At 47.0% G+C, this 16,638-nt stretch overlaps 1 protein-coding gene across 2 annotated transcripts in view; it reads right to left on the bottom strand.

Moving 5' to 3' along the window:
* The window catches only part of EZR (ezrin), a 78,959-nt gene that overhangs the window by 57,350 nt on the left and 4,971 nt on the right, over positions 1-16,638 (bottom strand). The window contains exon 1 of one of the 2 annotated variants that reach the window (XM_039530292.1): positions 465-615. The exons of the other annotated variant lie outside the window; for it this stretch is intronic. The gene's annotated coding sequence lies outside the window, so the exon portion shown is untranslated. Of the gene's footprint in view, positions 1-464; positions 616-16,638 lie in introns of those variants that run through there. 2 annotated transcript variants of the gene reach the window in all.

Genomic DNA, 16,638 nt, shown 5'->3' with positions numbered 1-16,638 from the left:
AGCATTCAATACAATTAAGATCCTGCTTTGCAAAGCAGGTGCTTTAGAGTCCTTGCGAGGAGCCGCTGAACAGTCCTGCCCAGAGAGCCCCGGGGGGAGGGGCAGGGCAGCACCTGGCTCCATTTGCCCTTAAACAGCCACCAGGGAAAGAGGGGAGCCCAACAGCTCTTGGGGTCAAGCCGAAGGCGGACTCTGCCTACAGTCCGCAGACACCCGGAGCCGGCAGGGCCCGCCTGCCCGCTCCCCCTCTGCCGCGCGGCGCTGCGGGCAGCACCTGGCCCCGGGAGCCCCGCGCCCCAGAGAAGCGGGAAGGCGGCGGCGGCAGGAGGGAGGGAGCTCCCGGCGCGCTAAGCCCCGCAACACCTGTTGGCAGCGCCGCCCCGTCCTCCCGCGGCCGGACACAGGGGCGGGGGGGAGCCGAGTGGCTGCCCGGGCTCCGGCTGGGGGGCTGGGACGGGACTTACCCGGCTGTCCTCGGCGGCGGCTGGGCACTGGCAGGCGGGCGTGGGGTGCGCTCGGGTCCCTGTGCGCGCCTCTGGCCCCGCCCCGCCGCTCCCACTGCAATATGGCCGGGGCTGTGCCCCGCCTCCCGCCGGGGCTGTGCCCCCGCCTCCCGCCCGCTCTCCACCTGCCTCTGCGCGACCCGATAGGGGCTGAGACAGGAGCGCGGGGCATTTTAGTGTGCAGCGCTGAACGAGCATTAGCTCCGGCTTTAGGGAGAGAAGCAAACAACAGGAAGGAGCCTCCAGTAACAAATAACACACGTACCTGGGGAACTTACCCAGACTTGGGTTTGTTTTGGTTTTAGCGCTCCTGGGGTTTGGACAAAAATTCTTCTCCTCACTAGCCCCTTCCCACCCCACATTGTACTCCCCACGAATAATTTGAGGAAGCACTTTCATTGCACCTAGCACTTTGGCATGTGCTTGTCATTTCCTCCATTTTCGTCCTTATCATAGAACTGGAAGGGACCTCAAGAGGTCATCTAGTCTAGTCCTCTGCACTTAAGGCAGGACTAAGTATTATCTAGACCATCCCTGACAGGTGTTTCTCCAACCTGCTCTTAAAAATCCCCAACAATGGAGAGTCCACAATGTCCAGAGGCAATTTAGTCCAGTTAGGAAGTTTTTCCTAATGTCCAACCTAAACTACCTTTGCTGCAATTTAAGCCCATTGCTTCTTGTCCTATCTTCAGAGGTTAAGAACAATTGTACTCCCTCCTCCTCATAACAACCTTTTATGTACTTGAAAACTGTTATTCTGTCCCCTCTCAGTCTTCTCTTCTCCAGACTAAACAAACCCAATTTTTTCAATCTTCCCTCATAGGTCATGTTTTCTAAACCTTTAATAATTTTTGTTGCTCTTCTCTGGACTTTCTCCAATTTGTCCACATCTTTCCTGAAACGTGGTGCCCAGAACTGGACACAATACTCCAGCTGAGGCCTAATCAGCGCAGAGTAGAGAGGAAGAATTACTTCTTATGTCTTGCTTACAATACTCCTGGTAATACATACCAGAATGATGTTTGCTTTTTTTGCAACAGTGTTACTCTGTTGACTCATATTTAGCTTGTGATCCACACTGACACCCAGATCCCTTTCCTCAGTACTCCTTCCTAGGCAGTCATATCCCATTTTGTATGTGAGCAACTGATTGTTCCTTCCTAAGTGCGAGATAGTATCAAAAGCCTTAGTAAAGTCAAGATATACCACATCTACCACTTCCCCCTTATTCACAGAGCTTGTTACCCTGTCAAAGAAAGCTATCAGGTTGGTTTGACATGATTTGTTCTTGACAAATCCATGCTGACTGTTACTTATCATCTCATTATCTTCTAGGTGTTTGCAAATTTATTTCTTAATTATTTGCTCCATTATCTTGCTGGGTACAGAAGTTAAGCTGGCTGGTCTGTAATTCCCCAGGTTGTCCTTCTTTCAGTTTTATAGGTTAGCACTATATTTGTCTGTTTCCAGTCTTCTGGAATGTCTCCTGTCTTCCATAACTTTTCAAAGATAATTGCTAGTGGCTCAGATACCTCCTCAGTCAGCTCCTTGAGTATTCTAGGATGCATTTCATCAGGCTCTGGTGATTTGAAAACATCTAACTTGTCTAAGTATCAGAGGGGTAGCCGTGTTAGTCTGGTTCTGTAGAAGCAGCAAAGAATCCTGTGGTACCTTATAGACTAACAGATGTTTTGCAGCATGAGCTTTCGTGGGTGAATACCCACTTCTTCGGATGCAAGCAGTGCAAGAAGTGGGTATTCACCCACGAAAGCTCATGCTGCAAAACATCTGTTAGTCTATAAGGTGCCACAGGATTCTTTGCTGCTTCTAACTTGTCTAAGTAATTTTTGACTTGTTCTTTCCCTATTTTAGACTCTGATCCTACCTCATTTTCACTGGCATTCACTATGTTAGACGTCCAATCGCCTTTTGTGCTGAAAATTTTCATGCTTTTTCTCAGCACAGAGAGGAGGATTTTGTAGTTGTCTTTTTGGTAGTTTTCAAATTTTCATGGATGGGGCTGTTTTTGACTAATGTGAAACAAGATGTTTTTCACACCTTAAGAAAACTTTCTGACACTTTTGATTTCTTTGGCTAGCTCATTTGTGTGTGTATTTGTGTGATATAGTCAGTGATGTAGTGCTAAATTTTACAGTGCATGAGCCCTGCAGAAGTGATACTAAGGTGGTAATTCTGTCACACGTGAGAGTCTCCAGTCCAAAATCTATCTTGTGCGTGACGTCATCATAAGATAGAGCACCTATCAGGGCTACCCAGAGGATTCAGGGGGCCTGGGTCAAAGCGGGGGAGCTGCAGCGCTTGTACTCACCCGGTGGCAGTCCGCGTCTTCGGCGGCGGGGGGCCCTTCAGTTGCTCCACGTCTTCAGCAGCACTGAAGGGCCCCCCGCTGCTGAAATGCCGCTGAAGACCCGGAGTGACTGAAGGGCCCCCCGCCGCCGAAATGCCACTGAAGACCCAGACCGCTGCAGGGCCAGGTCTCGCGGGGCCCCTGTGGGGCCTGGGGCAAATTGCCCCACTTGCCCCCCGGGTGGCCCTGGCACCTATAGTAATTTTTTTACCACTAAATTTTATCTAATTGACAGTTTGTGCAGCAGCAGTTATGAGACTTCACACATTAGTAATAAATACATATATCACATCAACATAAAGCACCTGTAACTCAGTATTTATGTGCTAGACTTTAAGTAGCAAGGCACATCTAAAGCACACATATAGTTAATCAAAAAGACCACTGGTGGGACATGTAAAATACTGGTTTTACAACATTAATATTCTCTGCAAACTTAAAATAAGGGCAAGATTCACTTGTATGCTCCAGCTGCTGTTTGGACACTTCATAAACCCAATTTAACTGGCTGATCAGACCAAGTTAGCAATGGGTCTCCACTAGACTCCACTTATTCTGAGAGCCCCCAGGCATCCCAGTAGCCCTGATGTACATCCTGCTCACTGCAGCCCCCAACATCCCCCACTTGCCCCCAATCCATCACCCCACAGCTTCCCAACACTCTCTCCGTAGTCCAACAAGAACTCACAGCCAACAACCTTCCTGGCCTCTCACCAGCACCTCCCTGGCTCCACTCCTGTGCCTGGCTAGGGTAGCTCCTCCCAATCCCAGCCACAGCTTGCTCCCATTGTCTGCCACACTCACATAGCATGCACCAAATTTGAGTAATGAATGGCACTGTGACCTGGTATGCAGGGCTGCAGCACCTCTCAGGTTTGTCCCAGGACACTTCCCCTCATCATGGAGGAGCAGCCAGGCCAAACCTGAGTAGTGCTGTGACCCTATGCACCTGGTGAATTTTTGGAGCTTCTCTGTATCCTGGATTTCAGGTGCCAGAATGACATTCCAGACTGCTTTGGCAGCACTAGACCTCTGGATATATTGCAACAATTTATTCACTAAGAGTCTCCTTATTCCATCCTGAGGTTCAACTAGTCCAAGGGGGAGAGGAGAAAGCTCCATAACCCCAGATGAAATGTTTCCATTTCTCACAGTTTTATTAGGCAAGTGGGGATGGATCACTTGATTACCTGTTCTGTTCAGTCACTCTGAAACACCTGGCATTGACCACTGTTGGAAGACAGGATACTGAGCTAGATGGACCTTTGGTCTGACCCACTATGGCCGTTTTTATGTTCTCTCTTAATCTTTGCTGCTTTTCTTAAAGCCCCAGCTGCTGGAGACATGATTATATGTAATACTTGGTTTGGCTGCAATAACTGGGTCTAATTTTGGTTGTCGGGCTTAGTGCGTGGGTGATGGTGGGTCTGTGTTAAACAGGAGGTCAGACTACATGATCTGGTGGTCCCTTCTGGCCTTAAACTCTATGACCTGATAATCTCATCTTTTGTTTTTATTAAATGTTGCTAGGTCTCATGAGTACAGAGAAAAGCTTGAACACATGACCCAAGTGCATCCCAAAGGCTCAGAAACCAGAAGGCAAAATAACAATAACTCCCCTATTTTTTTTTATATCTCATGATTTTTTACACCAATCTAATGAGTTTGGAGGTCTGTCTTTTGATTTTTCAATATGAAGGGTCAGTGATACTGTGCATCTGCCCCTCCCCCCTCTTCTCACATGCAAATATGCTTCTGTGGATAAAGCAGCAGGCAGCTCCTTGAAAGCTCCTGTGCTTCCATCCCGGCTTGCACAGTATCCCCTCCATAAGAACAATGTATAGAGCTGCAGGCAAACAGCCTGTAGGCCCATACTTCTTTCATTTATTCCTGTGATGGCATTCAGCTGAGCTACAAGACAGAAGAGCCCCCACAGTCCAGCCACTGCTGCCATCAGTGTTTGTGTGTGGGGTCCTCAGGTCAGCCTCATGCAGAGTGTCCTGTTTTCCATTTGGACAGAAAAGTATAGGTGAAACTTGACAGAAAAAATGTAGCACAATGGTACAGGGCCTGGGCATAAAGGGATGCCTCCCTCACCACCAATCCATCACCAAGCCTCCACCAGGCAATGGTTGAAGTCCCTACACCAAAGAAAAGGAATCATCACCAATTCAAGAATTGAAAAGGAAGGTGATAACAACATAAGAGGGTGAAGTACAAGGAGTGAAACAAGAGGTTAATAGTATTTCACATGTATATACCTTTCATGCTGATGCTGAAGGATCCCAAAACACTTTACACTACACACATGCAGCTATTGCCAGAGGAACTGAGAGTGGCCCCAACTGGCACACAGCAATGGAGGAGAGGAAACCATGAAAACTGGCTTTTATGAAAAGGGTCATTGGGCCAAATGTCCATGGAAACCAGATAGGACCTTGGTTTTAAGTCATCTGTGGGTGGGTGCTGGACAGACGTCGTTGCAGTATCTTTTGTGGAATCTCCACTCTCTGGTTTCACAAAATATTCAGGAATCACAAGAGCAATTTCCACACGTGTCTAAGAATCAAGCACGTAAAGTGACATTCCTGGGACAAATTTCTGCCTGGATTTATGTCCTGTTCAGTGGGGTTGCATTGAGTGTGGCACAGACCGGAATTAGGCCCAATTTTGGGTAGACTCTGACAGAAGCTAGGAACAAATATTCCACATATGGCATATTTTAAAAACCCAATACCTGAAACTTTCACAGAAAATTCTAAGTGAACATTTTTGAGCTTCAAAAGCATTTTATTCTATCCAGTATTTTCTATTTTCATGTACCTTTAGTGTGAACCTCTGGTTTCTGGCTGTGCTAGAAGAAATGCCAAACTCAGCCACTCTTCGTGGCATGTCTGGACACAATAGAAATAGATATTTGTAGAAATTCCAGGAAAAGTCAGCATCTGTGAGATTTCTAACCCAAGGCCTCAAGTCCTGCAAGGAGCTGTTGGCAGGCACAGAGCTCCACAGAGGAATGAAACCCAATTTAGCAGACCCCAAAGGTTCAGATATCATGAATGAGGGTCAGGCATTTATTTGAATGTTTTGGTTAAATATCCAGACCTAAACCTCTGAATCTTTTCAGGTCCACCCATCACTACCTGCCACCTACTCATTCCACAAAGGTAACCATAATGACAGGAAAAGCAATGTTGTCCAGTCAATAGAGGCTTGGGAGTGAGGCTCAGGGAACCAATAGTCAGAATATAAAACTGGGCCTCATTGAGGTCCCACTACTGCTCAATAGGACTCTGTGGATATAAAGGTCTGCCCACACTGATCACTTTGCAGGAATGGGACCTGTGTGACCTTGGGAAAGTCATTTAACATCTCTGCAGCTCAGTTTGTCTGTAAAAACAGAGTGATGATTAAGGACACAATTTAGTCATGGAGGTCACAGATTCCCTGACTTTACTGGTCCTCCATGACTTCTTCGGCTTCAGCTGTCAGTGGCTGCAGCCCCACACCCTGAGGCTGCAGCTATGGCCATGGCAGTGGGGCTTGGGCTCTAGTTGTCATTCCCCCCACTGCCACCAGTTATCAGCTGTCATTCCCCCCAGTTATTTTTTAGCAAAAGTCACAGACAGGTCACAGGCTCCAATTAATTTTTTTTTATTGCCTGCGACCTCTTCGTGACTTTTGCTAAAAATAATTGTGACAAAATCTTAACCTTAATCATGAGTAAGATGCTAAGATGGAGACTGGAGTACAGGGACACACCTAGGGAGATCCTCTGTTTGCTCTATGATAATGGAAGCGTGTTGAAAGTGGATGGCCACTGCTAAAGAAATTGGGCCAAATTCAGGCATTGTATAAATGGGGCAATGTCTCTGAACATAGTAAAGCTGTGCCCTCTTACACCAGGTCTGCATTTGGTCCCTGGTATTTTGTAGAACCTACCTGGAACCGAACTTCTGTTGGACATAGGCTTGTCCAGTTCCCCGAGATAAAGTGCTATTCATGTTTCATGCTGAACTGCACACTTTATACATCCACAAATAAATCCTCAATTAGTTTTAAACTACACTGTTAAACAGTGAGAGCAAACTTAACATGTTTCATTATTTGGGCTGCATACAGTTCTGCATACACATAACTGCCTTATCTAATCAGCCACTGGTGCCTTCAAAGCGGCAATTCAGAAACAAGGAGGCCACCAAACCAAATGTATTCTGTGAGGCCTCACTGGAAGAAAATGGTGGTGTGCTGATTACTGCTCACCTGATGCTGTTAGGCATGAAGGTAATCTAAAGTAAATGGAGTTTTCAGTGCCTCCCAATGACACACCTAGTCTGAGGTGCTGTGAAGTAATTAGCTCTGACTCATGGCACAAAAGGTAATCATGAAGTTCTGCAATATGTTGCCTAGCAACTCCTTTAAAAACACTCTGTAAAGTAATTCTTATTATACTGCCTTTAAAAACAGAAGGTGAATTTCACTCTTGTACAGAGAACCAGCACGGGTCCAGGCACCACTAGGTACAATTTAAATCCTCAAAATAAGGCTTGTAAATGTAATTAAATAAAAAGTACATTTAAAAGATGGGGGCAGGAGGATATTCAAAAGAACCAGAGTGACCTTGATATGGTATTGGTTAACTAGGAAAGGCAGACATCCAGTGGTTGCCATTAAAAACTCAACATTTGCTCACAGTTGCCACACAGTGGTATTTGAGACAGTGTCTTTTTTTCTATACTGTACTTAAAATAGGAATTGCAGGAATAGGAGCCACGGTGTCTCAACAACTGTGGGCACAGACTCACTTCTTTAGCTTTGTTTGCTTTCTAAAATACAGGTCTGTCACATCTTACGCGCATTTAACATGCACGATTTCGGCTTTACGCGGTTGGCAAAAACAAAACAAAACAAAAAAAAAGAGAAAAATAACAATTTTAATACTGTAACTGTAGTGTGGGTGATTCTGCCTGCCATTCATCTCAATGTAATTTTGACTATATGCGGTTTTCGCTTTACGCGCTTACTGCGGAATGGAACCCCCGCGTAAGATGAGACTCATGTGTATCACATTTTAACAAGGGCAATATAACTCAAACAGAAACTGAAACAAAAGTTATGAGCTTGATGCATAAATTACTGGGTGAAGCCTGCATTATGCAGGTCAGATAAGAGGATCAAAATGGTCCCTTCTGCCCTTAAAATCTATAGCTTTTGAATATTTATAGTGCACAAATACTCATGCCAATCCTATACACTAAGGATGGATAAACACATTTTGTTTCATGTTGGCCCACAGAAAAATGGGCTTAAAGTTAAGGGCACAAGTTATTGGGTTGGAATTCCAGTTAGACGAAACTGTGGTAAGGTATGGAGAAAGAGAAGGGAACAGGAACAAAAGAAATTTCTAATGAAATAATAAATACAATATAGGAGGCACTTATTTAGCTTTGGAGCATGGTTTCTCTCTTGTATGCATACACAGTAACTAGCTCAGGCACAGACTTCTATGGGAACTGTGGGTATTCACAGCCTCTGAAAACAACCCACTTTCTATGTGCCCAAATATAGACTTAGGTGCTTTACTTTAGGACTCATTTCTCTCCAGAGACTAAGCCACAATGTTATGGCACCCATCCCAGTACAGCCACAGTTTCACCAAAAACTCACAAGCACCTCACAAAAGCAATTTCAGAGCAATCGGTAATAGGTAATTGATTACTTTTCAGATCTAATAATCAATACATATAACCCATTTATGGGAAACTCAGCTATAGAATACCCTCATTTGTAGGGGAGAAGAATGGAAACTTTAATTGTTTCAAATGCATTGAAATACACAAACTACAGTGCCAGTTAGAGTGAGCCTCTGCTTATAGGACCCAAACTTACAGTCCTGATACGCAACTTCAGCTACAAGAATAGCATAGCTGAAGTCGACGTATCTTAGATCGAGTTACCTCACGGTGCGGGATCGACAGCCGCGGCTCCCCCGTCGATTCCACTTCCGCCTCTTGCCCTGGTGGAGTTCCGGAGTCAATGGGGAGCGCGTTCAGGGATCAATTTATCGCGTCTAGATGAGACACGATAAATCGATCCCCGATAGATCAATCGCGGTGGGTAGTGTGGACGTACCCTCTGATGCAAAACCAGTAAGTGACATTACTGTAGAGCCTTATATGTGTTTAACATGTAACATTCATACTGTTGAGGTAATAAATTACTCCTTCATACCGATATGGAAACTGAAAGCTTATGAGCCTGACCCTGCCACCCTTATTTCTGTCCAGTAGTATCTGACTCACTGAGTTTTCCTATTTAAACAACATGAGTATGGGTGGAAAAATCAGGCCCTATATTCTTTGGGAAACACACTGAAGGTGACATGGATGCCAACACAGGCGGCATGCTGGTGGGTTGGATGAACACAAGCAATGAGTATGGGGCATTTTTTATTTTGTTTTGAGGGCAGGCTGATCTGGTATTGGTGGAGGTAAGTCCACTGCTACCCTAAAAGTAAAGTCAAATGCCCATAAAAGTTGTTTTGCTGCTTCAATAAAAAAAGTAATTTTCTTTAAAAATACCATTTCCTTTTATTCTTATTTTTATAGGTAATGATGCTTGGATTTCCAGAATGTTGTCTATGAAAATATAAGATCCTTCCCATTGTTTGTATAAGGATTGTACTTAATACTGTGAATTATATCTTGGTAACCTTCATGCTTCACACACTATCATATCATACAAAATGTAACCAAAACAAACTATATAGAAATGGGTTTCAGAGTGACAGCTGTGTTACTCTGTATCAGCAAAAACGAGGAGTCCTTGTGGCCCCTTAGAGACTAACAAATTTATTTGGGGATAAGCTTTCATGATGCATCTGATGAAGTGGGTTCTAGCACACAAAAGCTTATGCCCAAATAAATAAAAAAATTAATAAGGTGCCACAAGGACTCCTCATTGTTTTTATATAGAAATAGTGATCAATAGCACAAGAAATGATACTTTGCTTTTGTGGACTTTTTTCAAAGAAGTGTAATTACTTAATTCAGGTGGCAATGGGCAAAATGTACAACCTGGTCTATTGGTAAAGGAAATAATTTATTGCCTCCTTCATTACTCCATTGTGTAAACACTCAAGTTACATTAAGTACTGGATTTTGGTGGGAACAGCAACAAGCTGAGATGAACAAACATGACACAATGTAAAACAAGAGCTTTTGGTCCACATCCTGTTCTCATTGATCAGCAAGGTATTTAATTACCTAACTTTTAAGCACAGGAGTAGTCCTGTTGGCTTCAGTGGGTTCTCGTAACTCACTAGAGTTTAAGAGTCCTATGGAATTCAATTAATTCATATGTTTCACTTAGACATGTGCTTAAGTATCCGGCTGAATTGGAGCTTGAATAAGGTATGGGTCCTGTGGAAATAATAGTATGTGCTCATGAATCTATGCACACATTCAGGTGGGCACAGTTGACATGCAACCTTAACATTGGCATTTCTGATCTTTGAGTGCTTAACTTTCATCCTGAACGTTCTTTAAAGTAATTTTTTGTATGGAATGAAACCATAGTCAGTAGAAGCAATTACATTATACACTTTGTGCATTTTTTCTTGAGGGCCAGTGAGACTGCAAACATTTACTAAATACCATCCTGCACTGCACATCAATACTATTTTTTCTCTACCTTGTAATACAAAATAACTTCTAATTGCATATGGTTTCCCTCAGCACTTGGAACTTATGTTTTCATAACCAAAATGTATGACTATCCTAAGCAACAAGATTGCTTTGCAAACACAGCCTCAACCAGCTAATTTGGCAGCCAAAATCTTAACAACTGGTTCCCTATAAAAAGTTCGGATTTAAGGGGTGGGAGCGGGGGAGGGGCCGGGGCGGGGGGATACATACCTGTGGGGCCAGGGGCAAATTGCCCCACTTGCCCCCCGGGCAGCCCTAGAGCTTGCAGCCCCCTCCCCCTTACCTTGCCGGCAGCTCAAAGCAGCAGGACGACTCAGGAGCTCAGCTGAGCTGCCCAGCTGCTGGCCATGCTGTGGCTCTTCGGGGTGGGGGAAGTGGGGGAGGGCCCGGGGGAGACATCCTCATGGAGCCAGGGACCCCTGCAGGGCCCAGGCCAATTGCCCCACTTGCCCCCTCCCCTCCCCTCTGGCCAGCCCTGGAGCTTGCAGCAGGACCCCCCACCCACCTTGCCGGGCCTTTCAAAAAGCGGCAGCAGGACGACTCGGGAGCTCAGCTGAGCTGCCCAGCTGATGCTGGCGGCTGGCCACGCTGCAGCTGGGGGGAAGCAGGGGAAGGGCTGGGGGAGCCTCAGCCTCCCCAGCTGGGAATCCTGGGAGCAACAGGATGGTCCAGCCCGCGGACCGGAGTTCTTTGCCCACTCCCTGGCCCTTTAACAACCGGTTCTCCATGGAGGTCTAATTTTAGCAACCGGTTCTTGGCAACCTGTGGGAACCGGCTCCAGCTCACCACTGGCCTCAACCTCTCCAGGTATATCAACTGCCTGGCAGGAAACCTCGCTGCTTCTACCTCTGTTTGTGGTAAATTCATTTCACATAAGCCCCAGATCATTGTTCTAGGAAATTCAAACATATAGGGCCTTCTGAATGTAAAGGTGGAATCTCTCACTGCCTGTATTACTCTTCCTGTACCTTACCAGCTGCTCATTTATACAGCTTTTGAAACCTCATTTTATGACATATTGATTATGAAGTGGTGTGTTTACAGTCATGTCCCAACAATAGCACACTCCAAGCCCATAGCAACTAGACCTGGGTTATCCTTAGTAACTAAGCTATTCTTTAACAACTGCATTCTTTCCTAGTCCACAGTTCACCTTTCCTCATCCTTGTAGTTCTACGGTCAAATTCTGCTCTGATGTACATCCTGTGCAACACTTTGACATCAAGGAATGTTGCAAGAGGAGTGTGCCTAGTTCTTTTCAAAAACACTGCACGCAAATATTTATTTCTTCATGAGAGGTCAGCCTTTCAGCTGGTGTAAACTGGCATAGCTGCATTGACTTCAATGCTGATACACAACAGCTGAAGATTTGGCCCGATGTCATCTGGCTTTGAAAATTATTAAATTATAATTGCATTCTAGTTGAAATTGTTTGTATCCCAAACAGCTGAGATTATGGTATATAAGAGACAGAAAATCACACAAATCACCACTACCGTTATCACTGCTGCTAGCTATATGCATATTTGCCTCAGTATAGGTCCTGATCCAACTCCCACTGAAGTGAATGGAAAGGCTGTCTCTGACTTCACTAGAAGGTGGATCCGGCTGAGAGTCAGGGACAATTTTCTGGTTACAGGTAAAAGTGAATAGTGGGGGATAAGCAAGTTCATATAATTAAATTTCTTGCCTCTAAATTCAAACACCTATGAGATTTTAGTTGACAATTGGAATTGTAACGTGTTAATCAGGATTAGAGGCCACATTTCTTTTACTATTACAGTACAATCCCAATTTTCTGAATTTCTGCTAATTGAAACTTCTTGTAAGTACTCCAGAGTTTTAATGGGAGCTTCAGTGTTGCATGGCCCCTGTATATCACAGGTCTGAAGCTCTGCTCTTGTACATCGTGGTCCTCTTCAGCATCACTCTTAGGGCTTGTCTACACTACAGGACTATTTGAATACTACTTAGAATTTGTTTGTGGATTCGAACTTTATAATGTAATGTGTATCCATACTAAATACACAAATTCACTCTTCCACCACATTCACGGGGCCAGCTTGCTTAGGCTTTGCTTTGGTGCAATCCCCTGAGTCAGTTCCCCAGACTTCGCATTGCTTGAATTTGGATTGATTGATGCCCCAATGGGAAATGGGGGAAAATGTGATCGTGAACCGCTCCTCTCCCCTCTCTCTCTTCCTCTTCGCGCTGCTCTTGCGCTGCTCTCTCTTCTCTGCGGGACAAGCGCGGACGCCAGCACGCACTGCGAGCATGGAGCCGCTGCATCATCGCATCGCCTTGCTATCGCTGTCAACTCCTCGCCGCGTTATCGTCCACTCCTCCACAGTCAGATGCTGAGAAAGAGGCGAGGCGCTCAGGGTGAGGGAGAGGAGAGAGCAGACCTCCCTCTCACAGAAGGCAGGCCGGGCAGGGATCATGGTGGGGCATGGGTCAAAGTTCATGTGTGGGTGGCAGCGAGCGGACAGAAGGGTGCACACAGCACAGGACTGGTGGACCGCATGGTGCTGCAGGTCTGGACACAGGCAGGTGGCTGCGAAACTGACACTTTTGACTTTCCTGACTTGCTGTGTGCTTGGCCCTGACCCCCCCCCCCCTGGGGGTGCAGCCAGGGATGTGGGCAGCCCTGCCTGTGCAGGTGGCCATGACCAGCCGAAGCTGCCACCCCCCCACCCACTTTGGCCAACCACAGTGGCGGTGTCTTTGATGTGTGGGCACTTTGGTGGGGATTGCTGTCATTCAAGATTGCTGTCATTCAAGTGAGCAGCACAATCTCTCAGCAAAAGTGACTGGAAATGTGATGTCCAGATCATCATCATGGATGCGATGGGGGGAATCGCGATGGGATTCCCAAACCCTGGTGGGCCTATCCCCACACTAACCTCACTGGCACCAGCCAGGCAGCACCGAAGCCAACTAGAACTTTTGGGAAGCTGCTTAAGCTGGTGGCTGCTGGACCATGGACCATAGGGGGACGCGTCGGGTGGGCGGGGTGGGGGGGGGCGTGTGTGTGTTCAGGAACTCTGGTGTTCAGGAACACTCAGGCAGGCCACTTTCTCAGGCACACAAAATAACGGGGGGGGGGAAATGATGATGGGGATGTGTGATCCTCGGGGACCCGGCCTACCCGGGCCTACCCTGGCTCATCCCTGGCTACTACAGGCGCCTTATAGCACTGAAAAGAACTCTTTCTACTACGGAGCCGCAAGTGCAAGTGGGTGGTGGTGGTGTGTGCCGGAGGACTGGGGAGGAGATGACGGATCTGACTTTTACTGACACATCAGCTTGCTGTATCCTAAGGAAGAATTGTGTATTGCTGCTGCTGCTTTTGGTGTGAGAGCAGGTTGAGCTGACCTTTGGGGGGCTTTTGAGGTGGGCAGCCGCCCTGCCCTGGCTGCTGTTCATGCACAGCCAGACGCGGCTGAGAGATTTCCATCCCAGAAGCGATGATATGCATCAGGAGGCTTTGAAGCGCAGAGCTTGCAGAAGCGTAGTTCCTGACCACTTGAAAGATTTTTTAAAGAGATGATAAACCAAGTTTCCCCACTCCCCAGGGCGTTTTAAAACTTTTTAAATCTTTTTTAATTTTTAATAATAAATAATAATTTGCTCTTTGCATTTTTTCTTCTGTTTCTTCGTTTGGTTTCATTCTGGAAGTGTTAAGGTGTGATGGGTGGGGTGATGGTGCAGGGTGGGGGGGTTTGCCGGGTGGGGGGGGGGGTTGGGTGCTGTGGGGCATGGGGGCTGTGGGGGAGGGGGGGGGGAGGGGGGAGGGAGGGTGGAGGAAGGGGAAGGGTCTCTTCCTGGGGAGGGGGGGGGGGGGGCACGGGGGAGGGGGCACCGGGGATGCAGGACACATGCTGAAATGCATGTGAAGGAAGCCTGGACCTACATTCAGGCACAGGGAGCACCACACACCTCACCACACACACTGGCACACTGGCCACACTGCACTGGTGTGGCTGCCTGCAGTGACTGCAGTCTGTGTGTCCTGCAGTTGACCCTGCCCCCTGGTCTGTACCTGGTAAAACGTGCTAAAATCTGAATGTAAATCCCCCAGAGTACGTCTGAAGAAAAAGAGAACAACAAGTAAAAACAAACACACATAAACAGTTTTACAGTGGGGGTGGGGGGTTGAAGTTGAAACTTGAGGGTGGGGCTGGTGATCCTGTAAGGAACAGACTTCTACAAATTTCTGTCTTGTACATTGTGTTGCTGCTCTTGGGTGGTGCAGCGTTGCTTCTCACTTGCTCTACCCCCCTCCTTCTGGGCACTGGGCTTTGCTGGATCTTCTTCTTGCTTGGGCAGAGCAGCTGGTCCTCACTGCTGCCCTCTCTCTCTCTCTCTGACAGAAGCACATCTCTAGCTTCCTGCCGTCCGTGTGCTCCTGCTCCAGCGCGCGCCAAGCGCTGCTGGCTGCCCTGCCTGACTCCGCCTCGCGCCCCTGCCTGCTGGTCTTCCTGTGTGCTCCTGCTGTCTGCTGCCTCTGCTCGCCCCTCTGCTCTCTGCCTGAGCATCTGGCCCTGGCAGCCTGCTCCAGTCCTCGGTTCTTTCTTTCTTGTCTTTTTCTTCGTCTAATGCGAGCCAAGCTCTGCAGCCAGCGGTGTCAGGAAGTCGATGAAGGAGCTGAGGAATGCGATTTTGTTTGCCAAAAAACAGAGTTTGATCATGTACAAGTCAAGTACAGTCATTCCAGTCACAGTCTTTCAGGAGCAGAAGACCAAACAGAGAATCAAGGATCAGGAGATCAGGGAAGACAGGGAATGTTCAGATCGAGAGATGCGCGATCATGATTGCTGCGATTGCGATAAGCGCTGCAGCTGTGCTCTTCTGCCACCATCCTGTGGAGAAGCCTGCTACCTTAGCTCTGCAGACTGCTAGGCCAGTAGCTGCTCTCTCCTGCTGAGCAATGTGTGCAGCGAGAAAGCTGAGGGCGTTATCGGCATCTCCAGGCGTCCAAGCGCGAATGCAAAAGTATGCTCTTCTCTCCTCTGTGCAACACAACAAAAAGCTGTTAAAAAGTCATTCATATCTTATGCAAAAAATAAGTCATGGGTCATTCTTATGCAAGTAAAGCCAAAGTTAAAGTCTAGAAACAGCTATTCAGTAAAATAGTCACAGTACACTAAATGCACCACTTACACTTCCACTAATTAGATGCACTACTTCCATGCACAGAGAGACCCTGAGGCGCACAGAGGCTACACGAGAGCACAGACCAGGGAGAAGCCCTGCACTAGAGCTGAGCACATGGCAGACCCCTGAGAGAGGGGCCCTCCCCGAGCTCCTGAGCCTGGCAGCGCGAGGAGCCTCTCTCACCCAACTGCTCTCTCTCTAAAGCACCTCTTTTTAGAAACTCTCTGCTGAGAACTTTTTCCTTTTGCTTTTTTTTTTTTTGCTTTTTTGCTATTTGTTTTTTTTGTTTTTTTTTTTTGCTTGTTTTGACTTATGCTGTTTGTTTATTTCTATTTTTATATTTTTTTATAAAATAAAAAAATAAAAATGTTTGTTTGTTCTAAAAAAAAAATAAATCCCTGTTCCTAGTTCAGCTTTACCATCGCCTGGTCCTGTCCTGATTGGATTCCGAGTCCGAGATTGTGATAGTGTCCGAGGGACGGGCTGGGAGGGAGTGGGGGAGATCTAAAAATCCGGCCTCCCCTTCCCATCGGGCTCAGGTCTCGGGATCGGCCCCCCCCCTCCGTCCCTGGTGGCGCCCCTCTAGAGGTCCTGTCCTCGGCCTCTATGGTGGGCCTCGCACCACCGTCACTGGTCAGGCACTGGTGGCAGGTCTGTGGGGCACTGTGCCTTAACCCACCTGAAGCGGCATGCAGTCATTTGGGCTTCGGTGCTTCTCTTTACGCTTCTGCTTTTTTCTTGCCGTTTCTTCTTGGACTTTTCCTTCCCTTTCGCTTCTCCCTTCACTTTGGGCTTCGGCACCACTCTCGCATTCACGAGAGACCTTCCGAGAACTACAGACTCCCATTCTGTGAGCTCCTCCGCCCACAGGAGCGAGAGCCGCTCACTCTGGGACTCTCTCTCT

Source organism: Mauremys reevesii, linkage group 3, assembly GCF_016161935.1.
Source record: "Mauremys reevesii isolate NIE-2019 linkage group 3, ASM1616193v1, whole genome shotgun sequence".
NCBI classification, from domain to species: Eukaryota; Metazoa; Chordata; order Testudines; family Geoemydidae; genus Mauremys; species Mauremys reevesii.
The sequence above is the reverse complement of the archived record's forward strand: the minus strand, read 5'-3'. Positions and strand labels throughout refer to the sequence as shown.